This window comes from Lissotriton vulgaris, chromosome 12 (assembly GCF_964263255.1).
Source record: "Lissotriton vulgaris chromosome 12, aLisVul1.2, whole genome shotgun sequence".
NCBI classification, from domain to species: Eukaryota; Metazoa; Chordata; class Amphibia; order Caudata; family Salamandridae; genus Lissotriton; species Lissotriton vulgaris.
The window spans coordinates 32,913,871-32,927,853 of NC_141700.1; the positions used below are offsets into that span (position 1 = coordinate 32,913,871).

The window sequence follows — 13,983 nt, forward strand, 5'->3', positions numbered from 1 at the left end:
CCCCCTGGCTTAGTGCATTATCAGCAGGGAGACTAGAAATATGATAGTTTGCGTTGTGGCTTTTTTGTGGCATAGTTATGGATTTGCTGCATAGTTTTATTTGTTCAGAATAGGATTCCTGTCCAACCCATCTCATTTACCTGTGTTATTGGTTGTGACCGAGAAGCTGGGGCTTTCTGCTTTGTTCAGCCAGGAGCCAAAATACGTCCATAAATTGACTAGTTCTAAAGGATATCAACTTGGATTTCTGGCACCAAAGAAGCAGCATTTGCGCTCTCTTGAGAGAAAACCTAAATTTTCTAAGAAATTGGAACTTTGGCTCCCCGTTGCTAAAGTTAATAACTGGGACTATCCAGCCAATAAGCCCATAATTTGCACAGAAGATCCATTACCATAGACATAACATTTGTGGTTGGCTATCTTCCAAGCAGTTTGGGGCTAAACCTAGATATTTCTGTTATGACCACTAATGAAGACCAGCACAAGCTCTATAACAGGGAGATAATGTGGTGTAGCAGCCAGAGCTGCAGACTTTGGAACTGGTGAAAGCATTGGCTCAACATCCTGTGATTCTGGGCAAATCACGTAATTTCCCTGTGCCTTCTAAAAATGCATCTGTCCTTGTGTAATGTAACTGGTGCTCATGGAAAGCGCTCCAAAACCTTGAGTTTGCACTACATAAAACTATCAACAAAAAATAAAAGAGAGGGCACTAGGGGCAGTGAGGGTATACAACGTTTAGCACGCATTTGTTACAACGCACTACCATTACAACGCAGGCATTACCACGCATACCATTACAACGCATTGCGCTGGGGGGCGCTCTAGGATAGGGAATAAGTTTAATTTTATATCCAACACCTTCCCTAGTGTCCACGGGGACTGGAGTTGGAATATAAAATTATACTTACCACTATCCAGCACCTCAAAGCGCTATGCGTTGTAACGGTATTCATTGTAAATACCGCGTTGTAAAGGTATGCATGGTAATAGTATGCGTGCTAACGTCATACATCCGGCCGTGAGACCATGCCATTCTGCTGGTCCTTGAAGACCAACAGCCAACCATTAAAGATCCCCAACTTGTATGCAGTCATACTCTATTTGCGAGTTCTACAGTGCTGGTTCACTAAACCACTTTGGTAGCGCTCAGAATCTTTTCACCCCCTCTACTGGCCAACAGATTGTCCCTAAATTACCCATACAATGCCACCATGAACCTTATACGATCACAGTGGATTATTAGTTAAACTATTGAATCCCTTAGCAGGCTTCTTTCTTTCCATTATCAAATGCTCAGACCCACAGGAAACCATGACATACTGACACCCCTCCCATAAAACACTTGTGCAAAGAGTTCAAGACCACCTATACTGGCTGTCAACGCCACACTGCTTACTCTCAAGTTCTTTTTTTCAAGTTCTTTTTATTAAACAGTTGCTCAATACACCATTACAGACAATGCAGAGACAGAGTTTAAACTGGTGGTGTTAGACAGGATGAACATGGTTTTGACAAGAGAGGATTCACAGTCGCAGATCCCGATGTCACCTGGTTTGAATTCGCTTTCGACTTTCCCATTCCTCTGACCCTTCATAGCTACTTTCTGTACTTCTCCAATGATTTCCAGATCTTTTCTCATTTTTGGAGGAACCCTCTGCTCTGATAGGCAACTTTCTCCACCTGCCGGCACAAAATCTAGATCTCATTTCCAGTCTCCAATTCTCGGTGGGTCTGCAGCCCCCCATGCCCTCGCGGTGTTTGTTTTTGCCACCCTGAAGCTAACATGAGCCAGATTTTGGTATGTTTGGGCCAATTGACTTCCCCCGTCACTCCTAACAGGTGCCAGCGTGCCTCAACCAGGACCGGAAGACCCACCACCATGGGCATGACCTGAGTCACTCCTGTCCAGTAACGCTGAATTTTGAGACAGGCCCAGATAATATGAAAGAAGGTGCCACCTTCCTCGCAGCCCATGGCGCATTGGTCAGAGTTGCATCAACCCAGTCTATGTTGGAGTGTCCTGGGATTATGACCTGTGTAGGATCAGTCTGCAGCATGCTCGTAAGGCAATTTCCCTACGACTCTTCATAGTCTCAAACCAATTGTCATCCTCTAGCAACCCCAAATCTGTCTCCCATGCCTCCCTCAGAGGGCCCAAAGGGGCCTGAAGATTATTCATGTTTACGAGATGTGAGAGAAACAGCCTTATCAATCATGGGGTCGAGTAGTAGTCGGACCTCTAGTGGGGAGTATTCGGGTAACAATTCTCCTTCCAACACATGACAACGCAGGGCATGCCTCAACTGTTAGTAGGGGAACCACTCCCCATCAGCCATTTGATACTCTGAAAGACATTGAAAGTGGTCATGTCCCTGTTTTCCCAGACATCCCCTAGGCAGTCTATCCCTATGGGGCTCCACCTGCGAAAGCCCTGCAGGCTCCCCACTTCACCTATCAGATCACATCCCAAAGTGGGGCTTGTTGGACCCTGACGTTCTTCGGGCCAACCATGGTAGGGTGACCAGACCTCCCGGATTTGCCCGGACGGTCCTGGTTTTTCACCAGCTGTCCCCGCAGATTTTGGCAATTTCGGCTCATGTTCCGGTTTTTGGAGGGGGTCGACGGAAAACATTGAGAGGCACTTTTTTGGGTATTCTAAAGCGGAGCTAGTTAGCAGGTGTTATAATTAAGCAATTTATTTAATATGGATGATGTTGGTTGTAGAAATTACATTGTATTTCCTTTCTTAATGCATCTTCTGTGATCCTATGTTGATAAGAGCTGTCATTCTGTAGATGAAAAATTTTAATCCTTCTATTTAAAAAAAAAATTCAGATTTTTGGTTCTCAAGATCTGGTCACTCTATACCACAGGCCCTTGGTGACACTGAAAACCTTTCCATTCGAACCTCCTCAACTGCTCTAAGTGGTCCCCAGCAAGTTCATGTCGATGGCCCTCCCTGCAAGCAGAGCCCTGGGGCTCTTTAAAACACCCACCAATTTTCAAACTCTTTAACTCTGCCTGGGAAAAAAATATTTAGAACCCCCACACAAAGGAACAATTTTTTAAATAAATATTCAATTCAATAATCTTTATTCGGATACAAATATCCATAAAAGCACAATTCAATTACCACCAACAAAAACGAAACTCATATTTAAATTCTTATGTAAATTCCTATTTAAAATCGTATTTAAAACCGCGGTGCGTAAGGCAAGATAAAAAAATAACTTTGATAGAAAATTGCAATTATGTAAATGTTGTAAATAAAAAGTTACGTAGTCCATGTAGTTTCTTGAAGCTCCTTTATTCATGTAAGATGGTAAGTCAAGTATAAGAAGGAGAAACCCCACCAGGAGCAGCCTCCTGACACTCAGCCCTCATCCAACTGCCAGACATCCACCCAGCACATTCTAACAGGCTCTTACATCATACATTCTATGCTGAGCAGTAGGAATAAGTATAACAGTAAAATATTTAAGGCATACTGTACGACAGCAATACCATATTTACGATTTACAAATAAATAAGTAAAATTAAACATTTAAAAGCGGTTGAACAGACATTTCGCAGCGGCATCATATTACGATCAAGTGCAATTAGTTGTCAACAATATTAACAACAAAGTACAAGTGTGATTAGTTATATTTAGGTTTTTATGCCTGCAAAAATGTTACTACATTAGCAGCTTTAAATATATTTAATCTGTCATTTTATCTTCTTTTTAAATTTGAAGATTATTTGAAGCCCCACCCTCTCGTGTTTACTTTCCATATTACAGGCGACAAGAACGATGCTGCGCGGTTGCCAGGGGTTACTCTTCCAATGAGAGTTGGGGGAGTCAGTTGGTAGGGCCCTGTGGCCCTTGGGGTGCTCGCCCACGCCCCGCCCCCCTCCCAGAACTTCCCTTCACGCAACGGAGCGTCTGACGTCTCCCGCAACGCGTCACACGAGCCAACCGGCCTGTACTGACGTCACGCGCGCGTCACTTCCTGTGGCCCAGCTCCCTCAGCACCGCGGCTCCGCTCGGGGTCTGAAAAGTCCCCGGTTTGCCTCGCCTGAGGGAGGGAGTGCACCGGCCCCCACAGCCCCCGCCGGGGCCCGCGGTGAGTGAGGCTCCGAGGGCGCCCCCCGCCGGAGGGGCGCCAGAGAGGGACGCTTGATGGAGCTGGTCGGTGGATGTGAGAGTGCCTGCCACCGCTCCTGCCTGCTGTGGACTTGTTTGTGAACAGGGAGGGGGGTGGTGGTGTTTACACGGTTGGTGCCGCCGCTGCGTGACAGGACAGCCTCCAGTGCCAATGTGGTACTAGCTGTTCAAGCGTGGGAGGAAGGCTTGCACTAGCAATGTCCCTGTGCTACTGACTATTGTGTGTGTGAGGGAAACTTGCACTGCAGGGCCTCTTGGGACTGTACTGAGGGAAGCTTGCACTAGTGTTGCCTCTGTAGGGACTCATCCGTGTGTGAGGGAAGCGTGCACTGGTGTTGCCTCTGAGAGGCCTGATGTGTGTGAGGGAAGCTTGCACTAGTGTTGCTTCTGTGGTGACTGATCTGTGTGCGAAGGAAGCTTTCACTGGTTTTGCATCTGTAGGGACTGATCTGTGTATGAAGGAAGCTTTCACTGGTGTTGCCTCTGTAGGGACTGATCTGTGTGCGAAGGAAGCTTTAACTGGTGTTGCCTCTGTAGGGACTGATCTTTGTGTGAGGGAAGCTTTCACTGGTGTTGCCTCTGTAGGGACTAATCTGTGTATCAGAGAAGCTTGCACTGGTGTTGCCGCTGCAGGGACTGATCTATATGTGAGGGAAGCTTGCACTGGTGTTGCCTCTGAGAGGACTGGACTGTGTGTGAAGGAAGCTTGCACTGGTGTTGCCTCTGTTGGGCCTGATCTGTGTGTGAGGGAATCTTGCACTGGCGTTGCCTCTGTAGGGACTGATCTGTGTGCGAGGGAAGCTTGCACTGGCGTTGCCTCTGTAGGGACTGATCTGTGTGCGAGGGAAGCTTGCACTGGCGTTGCCTCTGTAGGGACTGATCTGTGTGCGAGGGAAGCTTGCACTGGCGTTGCCTCTGTAGGGACTGATCTGTGTGTGAGTGTGTGAGGTAAGCTTGCACTGGCGTTGCCTCTGTAGGGACTGATGTGGATGTTACATAACCTTGCCCTGCTGTTAGAGTCGTTTCCTCTGCTAATGCTCAGATCGTACCTGTTTTGGTGTTTAGATACCTTGCATTAAGGATGCTGAGCAGGTACCTGATCTCTTCGCAAATGATGTGTATTAGTTTCAGTTCTGGAGGCATCTTCTGGAGTACTTTTAAGTTTAGGAAATCTCCTTGTGGGCAGTGTAGTGTTAACTTCTCATTACCATAGCCCTGGTATTGATATTACTTTTAGAGACCATATCTGGCATTTTGTGCCCTATTCTACATTCTATTTGTGGGGTGTCCTTTGCAGGTCTGCAGTATTGTTGACAGTTTCGAGACTTCTTCTTGAGATTGTGTTTACTTCTTCAGCCTTATCTAGAGTATTAGTACCTGTTTCTTAGGTTCATCTGGAGCCTTGACAAGTTTCTGAAGCCCCTTCTGAAATTCTGATCATAGAAACTTTAGCTCATTTGCTTATTTTGGAATGTTTAAAGAAATGTGACCAATTCTGATTTCTACATCTTACCATTTCTCAACAACCGTTTTACCATGGCCTTATGCCATGTTCGCATGACATAAATATGAGAAACTATAAAAAAATAAAACCTAAATAATTGTAATTGGAAATAAGTGATCAGGAGGATTTATCATTCTCCACACAAATGTGCATTCATTTCGTTTTTGTAAATGCTGTCACACCATTATTTACCTTGCTAATTTCCAGGTGATTGTGTTGATAGGACTATCTAAACTTGATTATCCGAAGTTGAAAACCTGTTGGTATAAGATCAAAGAAAATTGCGTCATCTGCCCAGAATATATGTTGGAAACATCTTGTGTTGGCTAATATTTTCCCAGTATTTGCAATGTGTGTTTCACACAAGTAGGGTTAGTGTGCAGCTGTGTTACCATGTTTAGATTCGTAATTTTTCTTATAGTGCTCTCTTCTCCTAGTTAGACATGAGTCTAGAAATCCTTTTGTTATTCCATTATCAACAATCACTTTTTCAGGGGACCCCAGGCCTGCATATTTGCCTCCAAACTGTACCTCTCTTCTAAAACAAATGCCATAGTTAAGGTCAACTAAGCTGTGTACGATGACTAATTTTTTTGTTAAACCGGGTCATTAGTCAAAATATGTTCTAACAAGAAACCCTTTGTTGATCAGTTGTTCCAGAACCAATTGACATTGAAGGACTGTCCTCCTTCTTCAAAGCAAGCTTCAAGGCCTTTGAAGAAATGCCCTGGATTTTTTTTATCTGGTATACCCATAAGGACATTCTGTAGTCTCTTAAGTGATATCGATCTTCTTTCTTTCATATTAAAATTCTAATGCTTGTGGAATGAGCTCCCTCCTGAAAACAGAACAAACCCCTTGACTGACACATTAACATAGAAGTCAAAGGATTACACTTGAATAGCCATACGTGACAATATGCCAATAACCTCCCAAAGTAACTCTTAGTCCTTGTGTAGAACTCTGCCCAACCGCACTAATAAGCATTCATTGCATGTGTAACCTATTTAATATCTGATTCGCTGTACTGCGCTCTGATACCCTAGCAGGTATTGTTGGCGATATATAAGACTCTTAAAATAAAATGCTTCCTCTTCAGAAGTCTGTTATAGTGGAGAGCTTCATTATTGTACATTTATCCACTTCAAGGAATGATAGCCAGTGATTGTTTCTTTTTATTCCAATTGAACTTTGTTTGACGGACCTAAAACAAATTCTGAGCCTTGGTCTTTCTCTGAATATACCAACTTTTTAACCCCTTGGGCGCGGCAGCGATTCTGCGCCTGTACGGCCCGTTTTAATGAGTGGGCGGGTTCATGATGGCCCCAGCCTTCATCAGCACACGCCCACCTGGGGGCCGTCATCAGCATGGAAGGGCTTAAGGCCTACCCATCCATTTAGTTTAGCTAACAAACTCACCCACTCATGTTGTTTGTGGTATGTCTGTTATCTCCTTCCCTGACCATACCACTCTTCGTCAACTACCAATATTTTCTATATTTTCACCCATAAGGCAGTAATCGCTGCAGTCCAAAATCTTTAATTTAATTTGCTCTACTTCTGCCTTAAGATCCTTCAATATTGATTACAATTTTATCTTAGTTTTTAATTGCAAATATCACAACTATCTGTTCAACTTAATTTTTTGCTTCACAAAAGGGACCTCAGCATCCTGACATAAAAGTTGTTTATTCTCCTTAATTGTTGGAACTTCAGAAATTAGTAGCTGTTTTGTGGCAGTTGTAACATTATATGTAGTCATGGCAATAGCTTCTTCAAATTATTAAAAATTATATTGTAGTTTAGTTGAATTAGAAGCAATGTTGAGCTTTCTCCGATCTACACATGCTATCTGTCTTTTGTAGTTTCAAACAAGCCCTGTTGCCTTCACATTATTCTCCCATTCCCGTAACTGAAACTGAGCAAGAGTAAACTGTGGCGTAATCTGTTTGTAAAGTGACCCTCCTGTATCAAATGTATTTTGGACATTTGTCAGGTGCCAGTATTTTCCACAGGAGCAGATCGACGTTAACTCGCAATGCCTCCTCTACTCATGAAGACTATTCAAACATTATTTATCGAATAGATCAACAAGAGTGGGGGGAAAGGGGGAATGGAACAGAGAAGAGACTGCTCCAGGTCTTGAATCTGGGATTTTCCTATTCTTTCTTCTAATGCAATTCTGTTCTGGTCTTCACCCTCTTCGTCTTGTAAACTCATACCCCAAAGTCAAGCGACATTAGCCCGCCTTTAGTAAGCGAGGGAGTTTATATGGAAAGTGATAGTCTTATCAGTTCTTTTTTGCAGGTTTTCTTAACCATTTTTTAGTGTTATTGAATATACATAGATATACATTGTCTTTTAAGAATTCCTCCCGTTATTAGTTGGAACACAAACGAGGACTTATTATCCTTTGAGGAGACAAACGTCTCACATCAAGGATAGGAAAATGTACCACTATTCTGCTAGCAAGAATAGAGTGCTGACTGTTATGGCTGGATTTTCTGATTAGATGGGATCAGCCCCTAGGGGCCCCTCCAACCCAGCCAGAACGTAACCACATCCCTCCTCAGGACCACCTATCCAGGCACCTGGGTACCTACCTGAGGATGGGGAACTCGCAATATACAAGCTCATATTATTAGAAACACCACTAAATCTATAGGGATACTAAGAATACTCACTGATTACTAAGGATATCCATGCCCTACACCACACTCCTACCTTATAGTCTCGCGGCCACTCAGACCCAGACTGATCTACCCCAGGGCAGATATGACACACAATCCGGTGTGTCTACACATGGGCCTGCAGAACCCAATGCTCTCTTTTCCAAACGGTTTACAATCCGGTAAACCTCCACGTTGGTAATCCCACCCAACGCTCTCACTTACACAAGCCACAATCCTGTGGGTATACACGTTGGTAATCCACCCCAACGCTCTCACTAACGCCGTATATCAACGACGACCACATTCCTATGAACACCTTCAGTTATATATTGGGAAGTCTCTCTCTCCCTATTCACTAAGGGCTTGCTACTACAATATTAGGAGTTAGCCAATTAATATAATGTACCTCTTATTCTTGGCATCAAAGGTCCACTCGCTCCCTATTTATTTGATCACCACTTACCTGATCGGGATTAATCATCCGTTCATATAAACAACAACCAACTAGGAGATACATTTACCCGGATTGAACAAGAATACAAGGCACATTTCAGTTCACTAAAAACTGGGGGTTTTATTAACAATATAAACACCTACACAGATTTGTATTATAATGGACACATCCACATGTAACTGACAAAGACTATAGATAGAACACACCGCTGCAAGGAAAAGGATTAGCAATACAATAGCTTAGGGAATAAAGACAAGATTAAGATGCAAGTGTAAAGTAAACTAATATGACAGGACCGATATCACCTGATTAGTGTGAAGTCTTGTTCTAGCTGTCATCTGGGTTCCTCTCTCGTCTGTGCCTTGGCTCATCTCAGACTCTCTCTCTCTCCTGCACTCTTGGATACACCTCTGCGCTGATCACTTTGCACTGGACTCCTCTCCCCCACGAACTGTCTCCACCTTCCAGCTTCAATCTAATGGTTTCTGCCGCTCTGATGCTCTTCATTCCACTAGCTTGTTCACTCTGTTTTAACTGTCTCTGTGCCAATGTCCAATTAACTCCAGCTGCTCCCACAGGTTAGTCCACGATCTCTCCTCCGTCTCTTCTAAAAGGCATTACTTCAGACTCCAGCTATTCACACCTCCTCCTGATAAGTAACTGCTTCTGACTGCTTCCTTCAGTTCCAGCTCACTGACTGTCTGTTTGTCTTCTCTCTGTTCCAAGCATGTCCTGTCTCTTCTCCTCTTGCAATTCCACTCCTCCAACTCTACCAACACTCTCTGCTCCTTCAATTCAACTCAGCTCTCTCTAGCTTGAACCCTCTCTCTCTCTCCTACTCCAACAGCTCCTCACTCTTCTACCACTCCAGCTTGACTCCTCTCCGCTCCTCCAATTCCACTCGACTCTCTGGCTCCGCCAACTCCACTCGACTGACTGACTCCGCCTCTGCACTTCACTGATATAGAATGCTGTTTCCTCATGGAAAGTTCCAGCCAGCAGCTTCCTCCCACCAATCCCATGCACCAGGCTCCTTGCGCTAGACGCTCCCACAGTGACCAGTCTGCTTGTTTCGTCTAGAGACCTGAGCCCGGGAACAATTCCTGATTAGATTCAGCTCTGGCCGGTTCTCTCCGGTTCGCTTAGGGCGAACAACAGCTTTAACTATAAACTTTACCTTTACTCTAAAAAGCCTCTCACCTCCATCAAGATGGAGTCCCTCTAGTTCTAGGCCTGTAGGCCTGAAAGGGATGAAATACCCCTTAGCTCTGTCAGAATACCTACATAAACCATGCCAATGTGTCAAATATGTCAAAGCCAATAGGCAATAGACAGGTTAGAGTCAAGAATAAGGGATCTATCATCATATTAAGCAGCTATCCTCTTCTAGGTCTGGAAAAAAGGGCTTAAAAGGGCCAACACAAGCTAAGAATACCTATCCTAGATGTGAGCAAGATTAAAGTCTATATCACTGCTAAATAGAGCCAAAAACCCTGCCAAGACACTGACTCAAACTCAAAGCGTGGACAGAGTGCATTGGTAAATTGAATGTTTTCTCCTTACTTAAGGTAGTGCAGGCACGAGACCACAAGCATAGACATGGTGTGCAAGAAAACCTGAGTCTCTTACTGAGAATGACTTGATTCGAGACTGAAACCACAAAGGGAAAATATAGTATTTTCACATGTTATGAAGATAAAACTCGGAGGCCATCCATGAAAATCTTCTCTTCCATATGTTTTCCCATTGTCTGGCAACACTTTGTCAAATCTTTCACTGGTTATATTTTTTTAAAGCCCAGGATAACTTGTCTAGGTGTCAACTGAGCTATGTTGTCTATTTTCCTTACAACCTACTGATAGTTCAGAAAGTTTCTGTTGGAAAATACTGAAATATATTAGTTTGTGTACCTCTCAGATCTGTTTCACCTTCTTTTAATATCTGAACTGGGACACAAAAGTAGGCTTGTAGTTCACAGAAAAGTAGTCAGTTGTAACAGAGGGTATTTTTCAAATAAGCCGTAGAAGAATTTGACATGATACCGATTTGGGTAAATACAAATACCAAGGAGAGCTTCAAAAAAACAAATCAGTAAAATTACCAATGATCTGTCCCTGACAAAAGATAAAGATATATTTGTAAAAAGAAAACCTGCATGGCCAATCGTAAATGGATTCAGGAAAAAAAAGATCCAAGACTCTTGTAACATCGTGGTCGCAGAAAAACAAACATATCTTGATCAAAGCACGATTTGGCAAACACCCGGGATTGTCATTTACCTCCGTGGAAAAAATCAGAAGAGAATACTCATTGCATGTTATGTAAATCCGGACAAGAGAACATTGGACATTTACTGTGTCTTTGTCCTGAAATAGTAAATGAAAGGAAAACTATTCTTAAGAGACTATTTAATGATCGTGGAGTAAGGCCATGTAGGCAAGCTTTGATAGCGTGTTTAAACCCTGAAGATATATTTATGAATTCTGCATTTGTAAAAAATTTTGTGTATCGTTGGAAAAAAAATGGAGTAATGTAATCTGAATTGCTAATTGATTGTATTTTAAAATGTTGTGTATTTTATCTTAGTAAGTATAAGATATGATAACAATCTTATATCTTTTTTATCTCATTTAAATTTTATATTTGATGACACTTTTAGTAATTTTGTAAGATTTTAATTAATCAAACAAAAAAATAAACTTGAAATAAAGTTGCCCGTTTCTATGAGGAAATTATAACAGAAATTGTTTTTTAGCTCATCTAACGAATACAGAAGGAATTTCAGGAAATTTCAGTGCTGTGTACCCAAAGAAAATGTACATATTGATATTAGCAATACTCAACTTACCGAGGCCTTCAAAGCGGGTTGATATTTTCGAAACATGAAGTAATACGATCAGGTCTCTTTTCTGACTAACAGTCATTTGTTAACTCAACCTCTACAGAAGAAATCAGAGTAACAAGTCCACATGAAGGGCGTCTTTTCATTCCTTTTATCACTTTTTTGCTCATAAATGGGATCGTTTTTACATTGTATGTAATTTATTTCCCACTTTTCCTGAAGAGCAATCATTTATAAATCCTGATCAAGGAAATCGTTTTCAAATCCATTAAAAGCCTCCGCATTCGTCCAGCTTTACGCATGCTATATTAAAAGTACTCTCACTGGGCACAGTGTTGGATTTTAAAAACAACATTTTGTGACCATTATCGGTGCTCTCACATATTTACTTACAATACTTCAGTTATCTGAGTGTTTTGACTTTTAGCCTGAGTTTGTATTTGCCACTGATACTTGTTTGATTTTTAACAGTTTTTCTAGCTGTTAATTTTCTCATTCAAAGTGAAGTTAGACCGAGGACAAAGCACATATAAAGTTTGAGATAGGCATCGCAGTGACAGTGTGTTTCTTCTACGCATTCAAATGTTTTCCCTTTACAAAATATATGTGGATTTCACAGTTCCTATTTTCATCTATGAATTTATACTTTCTTCCAAAATAGATTCCAAATGGAACTAAACAATCACTTTATCCACATTCACCTTTTCTGTTTATCCCTAGAGAAGGAGGCCAAAGCAATATTGTTTACGATGATCATCTTCAAGTTGCACAACAAGTTTAAGATATTTCACATTTATTTTTCTAGAAATTGTTTAATATTCAACGTTCTTAAAAGTATGTTTTAGAACCATTGTGAATATAGGTGTAGATAGACATGATATTCGAGATAAAATACTTATTAAAATAGGTTTCCTATTTTTCACTGCGAATCCATTGTTTTTACATATCACATTATTTTGGATTTCAATGATTGGTAACATTTTTTTTCTGAATGATCCACTGCAGATTTTGGTGTGTCTAAATGGGTTACTATTTTCTGTGTGCTTACTTCTTTTTCTGGTCGCTTCTTTACTGAGTTCTCTTTAGGGGCAGATCACAAATGTTCTAGTACTTTCTTTACAAACATTTTCTCGCTAATTTGATGCCTTTATTGCATTATTCATTGAGTTCAAAACCTCCTTTGGTAATATCAAGATCTCCTATTTTAAAGGTTGTTCATTTTGAATATACCTCTTTTCAACTTCTTTCATAAGTTTGTTTTCATTAATCATTTTTCATTAGTTCGTAAATTTAGATTTAAGTATTATCACTTTCATTTTGGATCCTACAGGTACCTTTAATGTAAATGGACTTTTTTTGCTTTTGTACGTCTCTTTTTATCAACTTGCTTTTTATATTTAACGCCCTGGTTCACATCATTAGTAAGTATTTCTTCATTTTTATGGTAACACTTTGCTTGTGCTAACAATACGATTTTCTTCCACACCTTTTCCGATGTTTGTGTTTTAACTTGCACAATCTCTATTGCTGCAGCCATATCAGTCGCAGGTGATCATGACAGTGTTACAGTTTAGAAGTCATTTCCTAACGGAGTTCCAATTATTTGTTATTAGATTCACCCTTGTTGTCCTGAGTTTTTGCTTCTGGCACTTTTCCACCCTTCTCTGTGTGATTAACACCCAGAAGGTTCTGGTTATTTCTCAATATTATTTTTCAAGTTATTTGAATATTTTCCAAGTGGAACAGCGTAAATTCCATTAGATACAGTAGTTAGATGGTAGTCAGTTAAACTTATTTTTTATATATTTCTTTCATAAGGAGCAGATCGTAGCTTGTTATTGGGGAATATAATCAAGACTCACATTTTTTGGGCATCTGTCCGAGAAAGAAATGGTTGATATAATGTGTGTAATTTCTTGAATTTTTTTGTTGAATCAATTCTGCTTTATCTTTTCAGTTGAAGAGGTGGTGACTCTTTGAAAATGCTCTAATCTGTTGACAAAATTGAGGAAAGAGGCATATCCACCTCCCATAAACTGAAAATCTATCTTGTGAAAAACCATCCGGGATGATTTCTTCACAATGGTTTTTGTAGGTGCTGAATCATGTTATAGAACACAGCTACTGAGGTGTCTGCTAGGAGCACCCCCCAAATTCGTTCTTATCTATTTTTGTAATGCGTTCTGTTCCTACATCCTCTTTTTCCTAAAAAATGTTATTTTTTTTCTTTTTCAGCACCCTTACCAGTTCCTATAGCTCACCTAGCTCTGCTTTCTTTTCAAGAACGTTACTTTCCAATCTATGATCCTATATAATCCCCTAATTTCATTGTCTGAATATCTCCTATGCTTTGGAGCTAGC

General features: G+C 41.3%; 1 protein-coding gene across 2 annotated transcripts in view; it reads left to right on the forward strand.

The window, feature by feature from the left end:
• The first annotated feature begins 3,987 nt into the window (after positions 1-3,987).
• LOC147673144 (uncharacterized) overlaps positions 3,988-13,983 on the forward strand; it is a 166,337-nt gene continuing 156,341 nt past the window's right edge. Inside the window, exon 1 of one of the 2 annotated variants that reach the window (XM_086946890.1) lies at positions 3,988-4,109. The gene's annotated coding sequence lies outside the window, so the exon portion shown is untranslated. The remainder of the gene's footprint in view (positions 4,110-13,983) is intronic. The other variant, XM_086946889.1, reaches the window with a different exon arrangement.